At 40.4% G+C, this 13,810-nt stretch overlaps 1 pseudogene; it reads left to right on the forward strand.

The window, feature by feature from the left end:
• Positions 1 to 829: 829 nt before the first annotated feature.
• Positions 830 to 1,455, forward strand: LOC107159312 (annotated as a pseudogene).
• Positions 1,456 to 13,810: the final 12,355 nt, after the last annotated feature.

Consider the following 13,810-nt stretch of genomic DNA (forward strand, 5'->3'; position numbering starts at 1 on the left):
AAAAAGAGTAAAAGGTTTTAGAACTATATATTCTATCTCTGGCTTTGACTCATCTTTAGTTTCTCTTATTCGCCACCTTCAAAACCTTTATTTAGGTCAAATGTTGTAGCATATTTCTTTAGCAGGTCTGAGCTAAGTTCCTGAAAGCAGAATAATGTTCAGAAAAAGGTTATCCCACTGCCCAAGGCACCTGCTGTTCCTGCTTAAGGGAAGTTCATGTGGCCTCTGGCCTAGCTGCTGGGGTAAGGAGCACCAAGGCTGAGGCTGGCTCAGAGATTTGCAGCGAAGTTGCTGCCTGCTCTGGCCCTGGTCCTCATTAGCAAGACTGTGCATGTGTAAACCCAAAGGTATACATACATGTGTTTGATCGTCACATCTTTGTCAATGCTGTTTGTTTTTAAGTTACAAATTTGAATTTAGCATTGCCATCATCCTCATGTGTTTCCATTAAGGGGAAACTAGCCATTTACCATTTTTAAAGTCTCCTGTTGAGTCCAGAAATCAGGCAGCAAGAGAAAGCCAGAAAGCATTGCAGAGAAACATGTCTAGGGGGAACGTAGTGGGTTGGCGGTGGCGACCTTACATGCCTCCTCCATCTTGGAGAGGACATGCTGTGCAACTGATAGGTGGCAGCACAGGCAGAGACCCGGAGCAGTGGGCGGGTACTGTGGAGGAAGTAGGGTCTGGAATTCAACAAAGAGCAGCCCTTCCTCTCAGAATCTTATCTTGGCTTTGGATCTTAGAAGAAAATCATTAAGCAGAGATCAGACACAGTGAATGAGCAGATGTTTTGGACACTGGACTGATTGAGCCAATCTCTATTTTTAAAATGGCTCAGAGCAACCAGGAGCTAGTGATTGACTTTCTGTCCTACAAGCTTTCCCAGAAAGAATACCCCTGGAGTCAGCTTAGTGAAGTGGAAGAGAATAAGATTTAAGCCCCAGAAGGGACTGAATCAGAGGCGGAGCCCACCAGTGCCATCAATGGAAACCCATCCTGGCATCTGATGGACAGCCCCATGGTGAGTGGAGCCACTGGCCACAAAAGGAGTTTGGATACTCCCGAGGTGACCCCATGGCAGGAGTGAAGCAAGCACTAAGGGAGGCAGGTGACAAGTTTGAACTATGGTGCTGGAAGGCATTCAGTGACGTGACGTCCCAGCTCCACATCACTCTGGGGACATCAGAGCTTTGAACAAGTAGTGAATGAACTCTTCCAGGATGAGGTAAACTGGGGTCACATTGTGGCTTTTTTTTTGTCCTTCAGGGAACATAGTGCGTGGAATGCATAGACAAGGAGATGCAGGTATTGGTGAGTCAGATCACAAGTTGGATAGCCATTTACCTGAATGATCACCTAGAGACTTGGATCCAGGAGAATGGCGGCTGGGACACTTTTGTGGAACTCTATGGGAATAATGTGGCAGTGAAGAGTTAGAAGGGCCAGGAGTGCTTCAACTGTTGTTTTCTGATGGGCATGACAATGGCTGCATGGTTCTGCTGGTCTGGCTGTTCAGTCAGAAATGACTAGACACTGACCACCCACTCACCCTCCCTCCCACTCCACCCCACCCCACCACATCCTTCTGTCCAGCCAGCATTGCCACCAGGAGAACCATTACATGCAGGCCACGCCCACCATCAGTCACTGTTAGAGTCTGTAAACAAGTCTGGATGGCGCCTGGCATTTTGCCAGAGGGAGTGGTTTATGAAGTAACGCCAGCGAGCCATTAAGTGTGGAGATTCCTTATTGGTTGACTGCTGTATCTAGTTTATGTTAATTAAGATAAGCTGTGTGGAATGTATAAATACCTCTGTTGTCCTACAATAAACGGCTCCCACTCCTGCTATATCAATCTACACAAGTTGTTCATCACCCCCCGGTTATTTTGCTGCAGCCGGACTGCGGCACATCACTGGCTTGGGCCTATACCTGGGTCCCTGCAGTTAGTTTTCTAGATCTACCACACTTCTATGACAGCCACTTTTCTGCATACCTCAGGTCTCTTGGCCTTGAAGTCTACAAATTTTCCCTAAAATCTGTCCTATGAAGGCTGGCAGCGGGTAGGGGCAGCTAGGAGCAGAAGGGCCCTACCTGGTTGGTAGAATCCTTACTACCCCTTAGCCTCTGAGACTACTTTCTTAGTAAGGAGCTAGAACAGTTTTTAACCCACCTCCCTAGATAGAGACTAGATTGCCTTTTTTTTTTTTTTTTTGATGTTTGTAGCCTTAGAGTTGATCATCATTTTCCATCTCCTCTGGACCTGGGCCCTATTCCTTCCATCTCTACCCCCAAGAACCATTTAGAGGCCACTTTTGATTAATTAGGAATTCAGGTTGCTTGGGATAAAGAAGCAAGGATCAGGACTTCCTCCTCACTTCTGGCCTGGACCAAGTCCCCACTCCTAGTGTGAATATTTTCCAGAGGCCTCTGGCTAGAGGCCAGTCCCACTTAGGAGGGAGAGTGCTATCGCTACAGGAAGTACCCCCATGCTAAACCTAGGGTGGCCCTTGTAGTTTAACACCCCCCCCAGTCCCTTTCCCTCCTCTCTCCTGGCCCCCATGACCATGACCGAAGGACCATCTGGGCCCAAGACAGTTGCCTCAGAGCTATTTATGGCTCAGCTGCCTCACTTCCTACAAGATCATCCTGGGCTACTGTCCATTGGGTACAGGGATTCAGGGGCCTCACCCAGATGTAAAGGGGAAATATAGGGAACAGCAGTCAGAGCCCTGGGGTCTTCCCTAACTCAGGAAGGAATGGTGGGAAGGAGACCTTAGGGCACAGGCCAGTGGATGGGGTTGACTGGAAGGGCCTGTGTTGCCTGACCAGGTAGATATTGCCCTACTGTCCATCCTGGGCATCAGGGCTGCCAAGGTCAAAGTGGCCTGGTCAAGAGCCCTTCAGGCCTCCCTCTACTCCAGCCTTGTCTTGTCTCATCCCTGGGGGTCCCAGCATAGCACTGGCCACCCCAGGCCCTCTGATGTGCATATTCCAGACAAGTTTTCATTCCTTGTGAAGATGATATAATATTTTTATTAAGTGTGTGTGTGTGTGTGTGTGTGTGTGTGTGTATTCATGTGTGAGGAGCTGCTGGCTTGCTGTGAGCGTGCAGGTGGAGAGCTGGTGCCTGGAGATTGGTGGCCTAATTAATGCTCCTTCCCCTGCCCTGTTCCAGGAAAGCTGTCCTAGGGGTCTTAGCTCCTGAGAGGCACCTGTCCCCCCTCTCTTCTCCAGTTGTTATATCTCTTTAAAATAGTCTGGGTGAAAGTGAAAGTGCAGGTCAGTAATAAACTGTGTTGACTCAGTGGGAAGAAAAAAGTTAGGCGCTGAGGTATAGCTCATTGGTGGTTTACTACCCAGCATGCATGCAGCTCTGGGTCCAATCCCAAACACAAAAAACATGTAAAATGATAAAACCTACAATGTGAATACTACTAGCATTGCATTTGGCATAAAACTTGCCAAAGTCACTAATAGGGTCTCAAAGCTAAAGAGTAGTTTCAACATTATTTTTGTAGCTTACTATTTCAAGCTTATTTTTTCCTTCAGGATTTGTAAAAACAAATGGTGAGATTTTTAATCTTCATAAGATTTGGATGACATTAGATTTTTGTACTCTTTATTCAAATTAAATACTAAGTTTTCTACAGCCTTGCCTCCATCGTCAGCAGAGAAGGGCCTAGCTGCCTTGGGTTCCCCCTGGGCCTCCAGCACTGCCTCCTTCCTCCCCCTGGAACTCTTGGATTTCCAGGTGCTGCCAGAGGTATGTCTTGATTACAGAGGGAGATCCTCCAACTAGGCCAACTTGGAGTCCTTTCTGTTGTGAAGCTGGCCAGGCATGTGCGCAGTGAACCTGTGGGCATGGCCTCCCCATTGACCTCAATGCCTTTTGTTGCAGAGAGATGGGAGCAGGGTGTGTTTGCATGAAGGTCTGCTGCTGGCTTGCTTCTGCCAGGAGGTGGACATCAGCAGTGTGGGAGACAAGGCCAGGGGAGCCCTCACTTGGAGCATAGGGTGAGGGTCACATACCTCCTACCCATCTGGCTTCCTGGACTTTGACTTCCCAAGAAGAAATATCAGGGCACATTGACAGGGAGGATCAGATTCCTAACTCTGAATATTTGTACTGGCTCCTTGTTCAGGGTCAAGCTAAAATAAATTAGCCAGATGATTCCAGCAAGTAGCCAGGACTGCAGAGATGCTCCAATGCAAAGGGAGAAGGACTTGCCATTCTCAAAAACAGAACTGGTGTCCTCATCCAGCCTCTGAATGACTGTTTCTTTGCTGTCCTCTGCCTTCCCAAGTCCCTCTTGAGTCAGTTACAGCCCAAGCTTCATGTAGCCTCAGAATTTTCCTCCTTTACCAAGGCTGAGTCCATACTTCCCCATCCCAGAGCAATGCTAATCCCTTGTCATAAACCCAGTGCATCATCTTCAGAACTACAAAAGCAATACGAGCTAACAACAATTTTTTAAGCCACAAAAAAACCTGGTTATCTGCTGCCTCATGCTCAGCCTTATCACTTTCCTCCCTTAAAAAAAAATCTCTCCCTGTCCCTGCTGCTTATTATTCCTATTGTCCTGCATGTTTCTGACCTTAAAAGAAGGCATGGCTCTTGCTGTAGCCACTGAATGCTGCTGAGAGTCTCCCTTGATTGGGATGGCTATTTTATTTTTGAGAAGGAAAAAAAAAGTTGTGTGTATGTATGTGTGTGTGTGTGTGTGTATACACACACACACACACACACATATATATGGGGCATATAGCTATATATAAAGAGATAAGGGTATTTATGAAATAAGAAAATTATGGGAAAATTCAGACTTTAAAGCACAGTTAGACCTGGGACCTATGCTGAGATCTGAGCCTTTGGAAGACATGTTGGGTTTCCTTCCCTCCCAGATGTGGTGTGACTGCTGGTAGTGCCTTCTATGGTTGTGTTGCTCAGTGTGCAAGTGTTTGTTCAGAGGATATTTTCTTTTGTTCACAAATAAAAACTGTTGGTGTAGCTGTATTAAACACCATCAGCAGAGTGAAGGTTCCAGCAATCTGAGCTCAGGTATGAGCTTCCTACATCTCTTAATGTGCCTCCTCTGTTTTATTTAACAGTTTGGGTTGTGCAGAAGAAAACAGAAGTGTGTGTGTTTGGGTGGGGGATTTATTTTAAAGATAGCACATGGTCCTGGGGACTGATAAGTCTGATATCTGCAGAGTAGGCCCACCTCCTGGGATCCCTGGAAAGAGGAGAATGTTATAGTCTTGAGTCCAAAATATTCTGGAGGAAGAAATTTTTGTCTTTAGAAACTCAAGATTTTTCTGTTAAGTCCTTCAAATGACTGTACAAGGCTCATCACATTAGGGAGGGTATTATGGTTTGAATGTGAGGTGTCCCCCAAAAGCTCACATGTGAGATAATGCAAGAAGGTTCAGAGAAGAAATTATTGTGTTACAAGAGCCTTAACCCAATCAGTGAATTAATCCCTTGATAGAGATTAATTGAGTGGTAACTGGAAACGGTAGGGTGTGGCTGGAGGAGATGGGAATTGGGATGTGGCTTTGGGTATATATTTGTATCTGGCAAGTGAAGACCTCTCTCTCTCTGCTTTCTGATCACCATGTGAGCTGCTTCCCTCTGCCACACTCTTATGCCATAATGTTCAACCTCACTTCAAGCCTTGAGGAATGGAGCTGGCCTCCTATGGACTGAAACCTCCGAAACTGAGCACCTAAATAAACTTTTCCTCCTCTACAATTGTGTTAATCAGGTCCTTTAGTCACAGCAGCAAAAAAGCTGCCTAAAACAGAGGGTAATCTACTTTACTCAAGGTCTAATGATTTAAATTTTAATACTTTTTAAATTTTTTAAATGTATTTTTTAATTAATTAATTTATTTTAATTAGGTATATATGACAGAATAATAAATTTTGATTCATTGTACACAATCGCAGCACAACTTTACATTTTGTGGTTGTACATGATGTAGCGTCACACCATATGTGCAGTCATACATGTACCTAGGGTGATGATGTCCATCTCATAAAATACCTTCGCAGCAACATTTAGAACTGTTATTTGGTATCAGGGCATAGCCAATTTGACACATAACAGTTAACCATCACTTATGGTGTGAACATCTGAAGAAGAATTGAAGCAAAGTCTTAAAAAAATGCACCTTTCCTCCCCATACCTTACAAAATGTTCATCATATTTATTTTTCCCACATCAATGGAATCATGTGGATTAAAATAGAAGGATGTTTGTTTTGAGTCACTGGTATCACTGAAAAGTATAGCACATTCCATGTACCCTAATATTTTTTGTAAATACAAAATTACATGCGTGACCTTGGTACTAGAATGTCAAAATTTAGGGCTCAATGGGTAAGTCTAGTGAATTCTAATTCTGGGAAGATTTAGCGGGAGAGTAATCCTAACTTAAAGGGACTTTGTTGCCTTTAAAGTTGAAGGAATCTGTCTTAGCCTGAAGAACAGCCAACAAATACTGAAGAAGCCTTGGCCACATCAGGCACCATGCCAGGGGCTGCCCTGCTGCAGGTATGAGGCAGGCATGGAGTTTCCTGCATGGAGTTTACAATCTGGTGGGAAGTCAGCTACCCACCAGTGATCAGGACATCCAGTGGTGTGACATGAGTGCAGGAGGCTGTGGGACCTGCAGCAGGACTCACCTGATCTGGGGAAAAGAGCAAGGTTTGTGTTAGCAAGTGCCATATAACATCCCTGAAGGATAAATCAGGATGGGCCAAGCAAAGAGGAAGCAGAGGGGAGAAAGTGATAGGCTGGGGGAACAGTGAGTCTAACATGCTAGAGACAATAATTTGCAACCTTAGGTCCAGCATTGCTGGAGAGTGGGATGCAAGGGTCATGGTGGGGACAGAGGAGACAGTGGAGGTAGATACAGGTCAAATAATGAAGTACAATTTGTCCTTTGAAAGTGACTTTGCCTTTGTCTTAAGACCAATGATAACACAGTACGCTACTCACCAGACAAGACTTGATTATTATGTTCAGAAAACACTCTTAAGTTCAAGTTCAAATCAATGAGAGCTTTATTAACCTGGCCAGGGACTGTCACCCTGGGCCCCAGAACAATGGAGTTGGCCAACCAAGGACTGAACCTGCGAAACTGTGAGCTAAAATAAACTTTTCCTCCTCTAAGTTTTTCTTATTAAGTCACAGTTTTTCTTGTTTGGGTCGCAGACAAAAAAAAAAAAAAAAACAACAAACAAACAAACAAAAAAAAAAACTAGCACAATGCACAACCTCAAACTCTAGGTTCCAAACAAGTGTTCTCCTTTTCCTTTTCCTCATACAATGATTAACGATATCAACCTCCCATGTGGTTACCTGAGAAACCACTTCTGTGTGTAAGTGGTGGGGGGTATATTCACAAAAGTAGATTATGATGATTTGGGGGGCTTTGGGTGCCGCCCCCGACCTGCGCGGGCAGCTGAACTTCAGGTCGCTTGTAATTTGCAGGGACACCAAATAAAACCCAGACACAAATTACCTTTACACAAGCTTCAGGATAGCTTCTCAACTCTCAGCCTTGGGCTCCCCAAAGGGGAGAGCAAGAGAAAGTCATGAGAGACTGGCAAGAGAGAGAGAGCACGTTTGGAAGTGGGCTTTTCTGGGGGACTCTTGTTCTTTAGAAAGTTCTATCCAAAAAAGGCCAAAAGGGGCAGGGTTACAAGGATCAGGTAAGTGAAACACAACCCCAGGGCGACACCTATACCTGAAGACCCACCTTTACTATCCGAGCTGGGCAACGCCCAAGTCACCAGGAATTGTAGTGATTGCTCAGAGCCTCCCGCTTCGGGACTGGAAGGCATGGGTCATTCAGAGCGGCTCCCCACATTTGGGACTTGCACTTTTCCCTTGATCTTCTCTGAAACCATCTTGAAAGGGCCCTATTCTGCCATTGGCAATGGCCCCCATTAATATTTCTGCTATTTCCCAGCGCCCTTGATCTTGAGGCTGCAAGTGCTTCAGATGGTCAGTATATGTCCTTGAGACCCTCCTTGTGCCAAAGCTGCAGTGTTCCTTGAAAAGGCAAAGAAAGTCTCCCTCTCTCTCTCCCTGCCTGCACACTTTAACACTTGACCCCTGAGTAGTCCCTCTCCATGTCCTCTGCCTCACAGAGTTGGCTGAAAGCAGAGCTTGTATCCCTTCTCCAATCCTCAGACTCTTTGTTTTTTATTTGTTTGTTTTGTTGTTGTTGTTGTTTTGAGTGAACCAGGGGATATGACAGATCTCACACTGACCAGTCCATCCTGCTTCCCTCTCTCCCCTGCTCAGGCACCTAGCCCCCACTCCTGTCCCAATTAACTAGTCGAAATAGGTGCCATTATATCCTGTCCCAACAGCATATCAGACCTAAACATCTGTTATTATATGGGTTGAATTGTGTCACCCAAAAAGGTATGTTGAAGTCACAACCCACAGCACTTGTGAATATGACCTTACTTTGTATTTTGTATTCAAGTTAAAATGAAGCCATGGGGGTGAACTCTAGTCTAATATAAGCAATGCCCATTTAAGGAGAGGAAAAAAAAAAAGGCTATGTGAAGACAGAGACACAGAGAGTGCACCATGTGATGCTGAAAGCAGAAAATAAAGAAATAGAGCTACCAGCTAAAAACCCCATGGCCTGAGGACTACCCCTAGAGCCGGACAGAGGCAAGGGAGGGTCTGCTCAGTCTGATGGGGACCAAGGCCCTGCCGACACCTCACTTTGAACTTCTTTTCTCCGGAACACAGAGAAAATAAATTTCTATTAATTTAAACTGCCAAAAAATAAAAGAAGCAGACTACGGTTCACAACATTTTGCAATACACATACAATATTCCTTTGAGTACTGTTCTCAATTGTTTTTTTAATCTCCATGTGGTTGTTAAGGTAACACCGGTTTTTATCATAAATAAACTCTGAAATCTCAGTGTCAAACTACAACAAAAAAAAGTATTAGTGACAAGACAAAGGATTAATATTTAAATTAAATCCATTTTACACCAGAAAAATCTAACAAAAAATGAATCCTGTACTCAATTGCACTGAAAACTAGGTACAAGAACTATAGGGAGGCAAAAAACTATCTTCTGATAGATACAAAAGAATACCACAATAAAAGGACACATAGAATAACCTCAGAAAGCTTATAACATTTAAATTTTTTCATTTTTATTTTCATTTATATTAAACTGTCACAGAAAAAAATCATGAAAATTGTACATATTAACAGGACAGCATGCAACATTTTAACAAATGTAAATATTGTACAATGTTTTAATTAAGTTTTCTAAGTCCTCAAACATTTGCCATTTCTTTATTTTTTTCCAGCTTATTGAAATATACAGTACATTATGGTAACCTATCAGCCAAATAGCACACTGAACTTCTTGTTCCTACCTTACTGTAACTTTGTAGCCATCGATCAATGTCTCTCCATTCTTCCCTGCCCCACCCTACTTTCTCCAGCCTTGGATAACCACCATTCTACTCTCAATTTTTATGAGATTGACTTCTTTAGATTCAACATTACAGTGAGACTTGTCTGTATTTCCCTAACTGATTTCACTTAACATAATTGTCTCCAGTTCCATCCATGTTGTCACAAAGGAAAGGATTTCATTATTTTCATGTCTGAATTGTATTCCATTATGTATATATGCTACAGTTTCTTTACCCATTTATCACCTGGTGGACACTAAGATTGTTTTCATCTCTTAGCTGTTATGAATAGAACTGCAAGGAACATTGGAATTCAGATGTCTTTTCGTCATACTGATTTCATTTCCTTAGATCTATACCCAGGAGTAGGATTGCTGAATATGGTGGTTCTAGTTTTAATTATTTAGGATCTTTAACATTGTTTTCCATATCAGCTATACTAATTTACATTCCCCTCCACAGTGAGCAAGTATTCCCTTTACTTCACATCCTTGCCTCCCAGCCCTTGTTATGTTCAGTCTCTTTGATAGTAGCCATTTTTACTGGAGTAAGATGATGCCTAATTATGCTTTTGATTTGCATTTTCTTGGTGATAAGTGATGTTCAGCATTTTTTTCAAATGTTGGTATGTCTTCTTTTGAGAAATGTCTGTTTAGCTCTATTGCCCCCTTTTCAGTCAGGTTTTTGGGTTTTTTGCTATTGAAGTTTCTTAGTTCCTTATATATTCTGTATATAAAGATATTGTCAGAAGTATACTTTGCAAATATTTTCTTCCATTGTGTTGCCTGTTTCTTAACTCTCTATTCTTTTATTTGCAGTGTAGACATTTTTTGGTTTGAAGTAATCCCATTTGTTTATTTTTGCTTTTGTTTCATGTGCTTTGGGGATCTTGTGCAAAAATTCCTGGCCCATTCCAATGTTCTAAAGCATTTCCTTTCTGTTGTTTCTAGTTGTTTTCCTTGCACCATTTATTGAAAACACTGTCGGTCCTCCAATGTTTTCTTAGGACTTGTATCAAAAATCAGTTAGTTGGTTGTAGATGCATGAGTTTGCTTCCAGGTTCTCTTTGTATTGTTGATTTATGTGTGTTTCTATGCCAATACCATGCTGTTTTAATTACAACTTTCAGGTCATGCAATACCTCCTGTTTTTTCTTTTTGCTCAGGATAGCTTTGACTATTCCGGGTTTTTGTTCTCATATAAAACCTAAAACTACTTTTTCTAGTTATGTGAAGAATATCATTGATTTTTTTATATTTATTTTTTAATTATAGTTGAACATAATACCGTAATTTTATTTATTTGTTTTTCTGTGGTGCTGAGGATCAAACCCAGGGCCTCACACATGCTAGGTGAGTGCTCTACCACTGAGCCACAACCCCAGCCCCATGTCATTGATATTTTGATAGGTATTGCACTAAATCTATAGATCTCTTGGGGCAAGATGGACATTTTAACAATATCAATTATTCCAATGCATGAACAGGGTGTACCATCACACTTTTGTATGTCATCTTCAATTTCTTTTATCAATTTTCATAAGTTGTTTTATGATTTTTATATAGAAATAGTTCACATTTGGGGTTATATTTATTCATAGGTCTTTTACTTAATCATTTTCAGCTATTATAAATGGTATTGTTTCCTTGATTTCTAATTTATATAATTCACTATTTGCATACAATGCTACTAATGTTTGTTTGATGATTCTGTATCCTGCAACTTGCTAAATTTATCTACTAGTTCTAGTAGGGGGTTTTTGGTGGAGTTTGGGGGGGTCTTCTATATATAAGATCATGTAATATGCAAGGAGTGACAAATTCAATTTCCCTTCCTCCACAGAAGTAGCCAGATACCTTTTCCTAAAGTAAATTGAGACTCTATTTTATTCCACTGATCTATGTGTCTTCTACTTAACTATTCCTACCTCAAAGTTCTCAACATTCACATTATTTTTTCCAATGATTTCTCATATGTACATTGTCTTTTCTCACTTGGCTTGGCCCACAAATGATCTTTAATTTGTTGCATGATCATTGTGCATACATATGGAATACATGACAGTGTGATGTTTCAGTACGTGCATTGACCATAAAATGAACAGATCATGATAATTGACATAACCTTTACCTCAAGCATTTATCATTTCTTTGTGTTGGGAACATTCAATATTTGCTCTATCAGCCATTTTGAAATTATGATTAATTGTTGTAGTCATCCTACTGTGTTGCAGAACATTAGAAAATATTCCTGGCTACCCAACTTCTATGAGACCAACTTTTTTTTTCTACAAGATATTTTGCTATTTATTGCTATTAACCTTAAAATTCAACTTTGTTATAAATGCTCTCTGCATTTCTTGCCATAACATACTTTTTTTCTTACATTGTTACTTATGTTAAACAGAATTCGTCCTATCATTCTTCTAGGATTATGACTTTTTAGTTTTGAATTTTTATTTTGATTACCTTTTTGGTAGATTTGAAGAAGAAATGGTTCATGGATGCTATATTTATTATATTCTCATGTATTTTAGACAGTTCTTTTGTATATGTGCTTACACCTAAAGGGTAAATTCACTAGATAAGAAATTTTGTGGATATGCTTTGCCATTGAAATATAATTTTCCAAACCACCTGTGGAATAATCTTTGTGAAGACTGTCTACTCCATCTTTCCTTCACCTCTCACATATCATCTCCTCCTTGATGCTTATAGAATTATTCCTCCAAACCTCCAGTTCAATCATTTCAAACTATATTTAAAAGTCTATCTTTCTATCTTTCTTCATTTCAAGAGCATTTTCTACTATTATACCTTGGGATATTATTTTTGTTCCTTTTTTTTCTCCATTTAGACCAATAATTTTTTTCAGGAGGTTTTAAATTTTTACACCTCAATTGATAAAACTAAGATGATAATTATTCTTTTATTAACTCAAGTGAAAACAGGATTTAAAATATTATGTTTCTATAAATATTATCACTGAAGAAGTGAGGTGTATGACTGAACTTAAACCTGTGACATTCAAAGCAAAGGTTACTAGCTCAATGTCCAAATTAGTTTTTATTTCTAATACTCTATGAAATCCTCAGGCCATTTTCATTTGTTTATATCATGTCTATCACTTTGCCTCAATCCATTCTTTTGTTCTTCCCTTTCTCTCTCATTTCTCTCCACATATCTCTCACCCTTTTATCAATTACTGATAATTTTTGACACAAAGACACTTACCACTAACTAGTCCAGGTTTCAGAATCTCCCTCAAACAAGAGTAATTTTATACAATGTTACTATATCATGATTAGACTCAGAAATTTAACATTGATGCAAAAATATTTAATATGCAACTTGTATACCAATTTTCTAACTATAAAAACATTATTCACAAATTTTTAACATATACTATATATACTATTTCATTCACTGATTTAAAGTGTACATTTAAATAGTTATTTTTTGTGTATTTTCCCAGATTGATGCATCCTTCACCACAATTTTAAAACTTAATCATTACCCCAATTAATAACTACTCTTTATTTCTCCATATGTACGGAATACTCAGCAATTTGCAACAACATTCTATCTTTATGATTTTCCTAGACTTAATATTTCTTAGGAATAGAATTATACAATATATGGTCTTTATGGCTGCCTTATTTCAATTAACATATTGTTTTCAAGGTACATGTATGTTTTTTCATTTATTTTATAGGTGCACAAAATTATATAGAATAGTGAGATTCATTGCTATGTATGCATAATATAATTCGGTCACTTTTGTTCTCCAGCTCAAGGTACATTTATGTAATAGTATGTATCAATATTTTATTTTGTTTCTGGGTAACTACATAGAAGTTATGTGAATCAATAAACAGAATGTAGGATAAAGAATATATGTGAGTAGATAATGGAGCTCAAATTTGTGTGACTCAGAAATCATCAAGTAAAGAATGTCCATTGAAAAATGAGGATAAAAACTATTATGTTTTGATATGGAGAAGGTCTGGGCTGCAGAGATGTGGAGGTCAGTGCCGTTTAATAGAAGTTGAAATGATACAGTTGGTTGTCATCACTTGCAGGGGACAAGGAAACTCATGAGCCAATGATAACAATCCAGACGATGTACATGTAGCTCACATTGGAAAATAGGCTGCATATCCTATTTCTGAGGTGGGGGAGAGGTGAGAAGAACCCCCACAATCAAATAGTTTGCAGTCTTAAACAGGTTCAGTACTGACACATAGTGGAGCATTGGCATGTTCAAATTCCACATTTTTCAATCTTTGACCTATATTAAGATTCCCTTTCCTTCATGGAATCATCACAAGAGTTAAGT

This window comes from Marmota marmota, unplaced genomic scaffold (genome assembly GCF_001458135.2).
Source record: "Marmota marmota marmota unplaced genomic scaffold, marMar, whole genome shotgun sequence".
Lineage (NCBI taxonomy): Eukaryota > Metazoa > Chordata > Mammalia > Rodentia > Sciuridae > Marmota > Marmota marmota.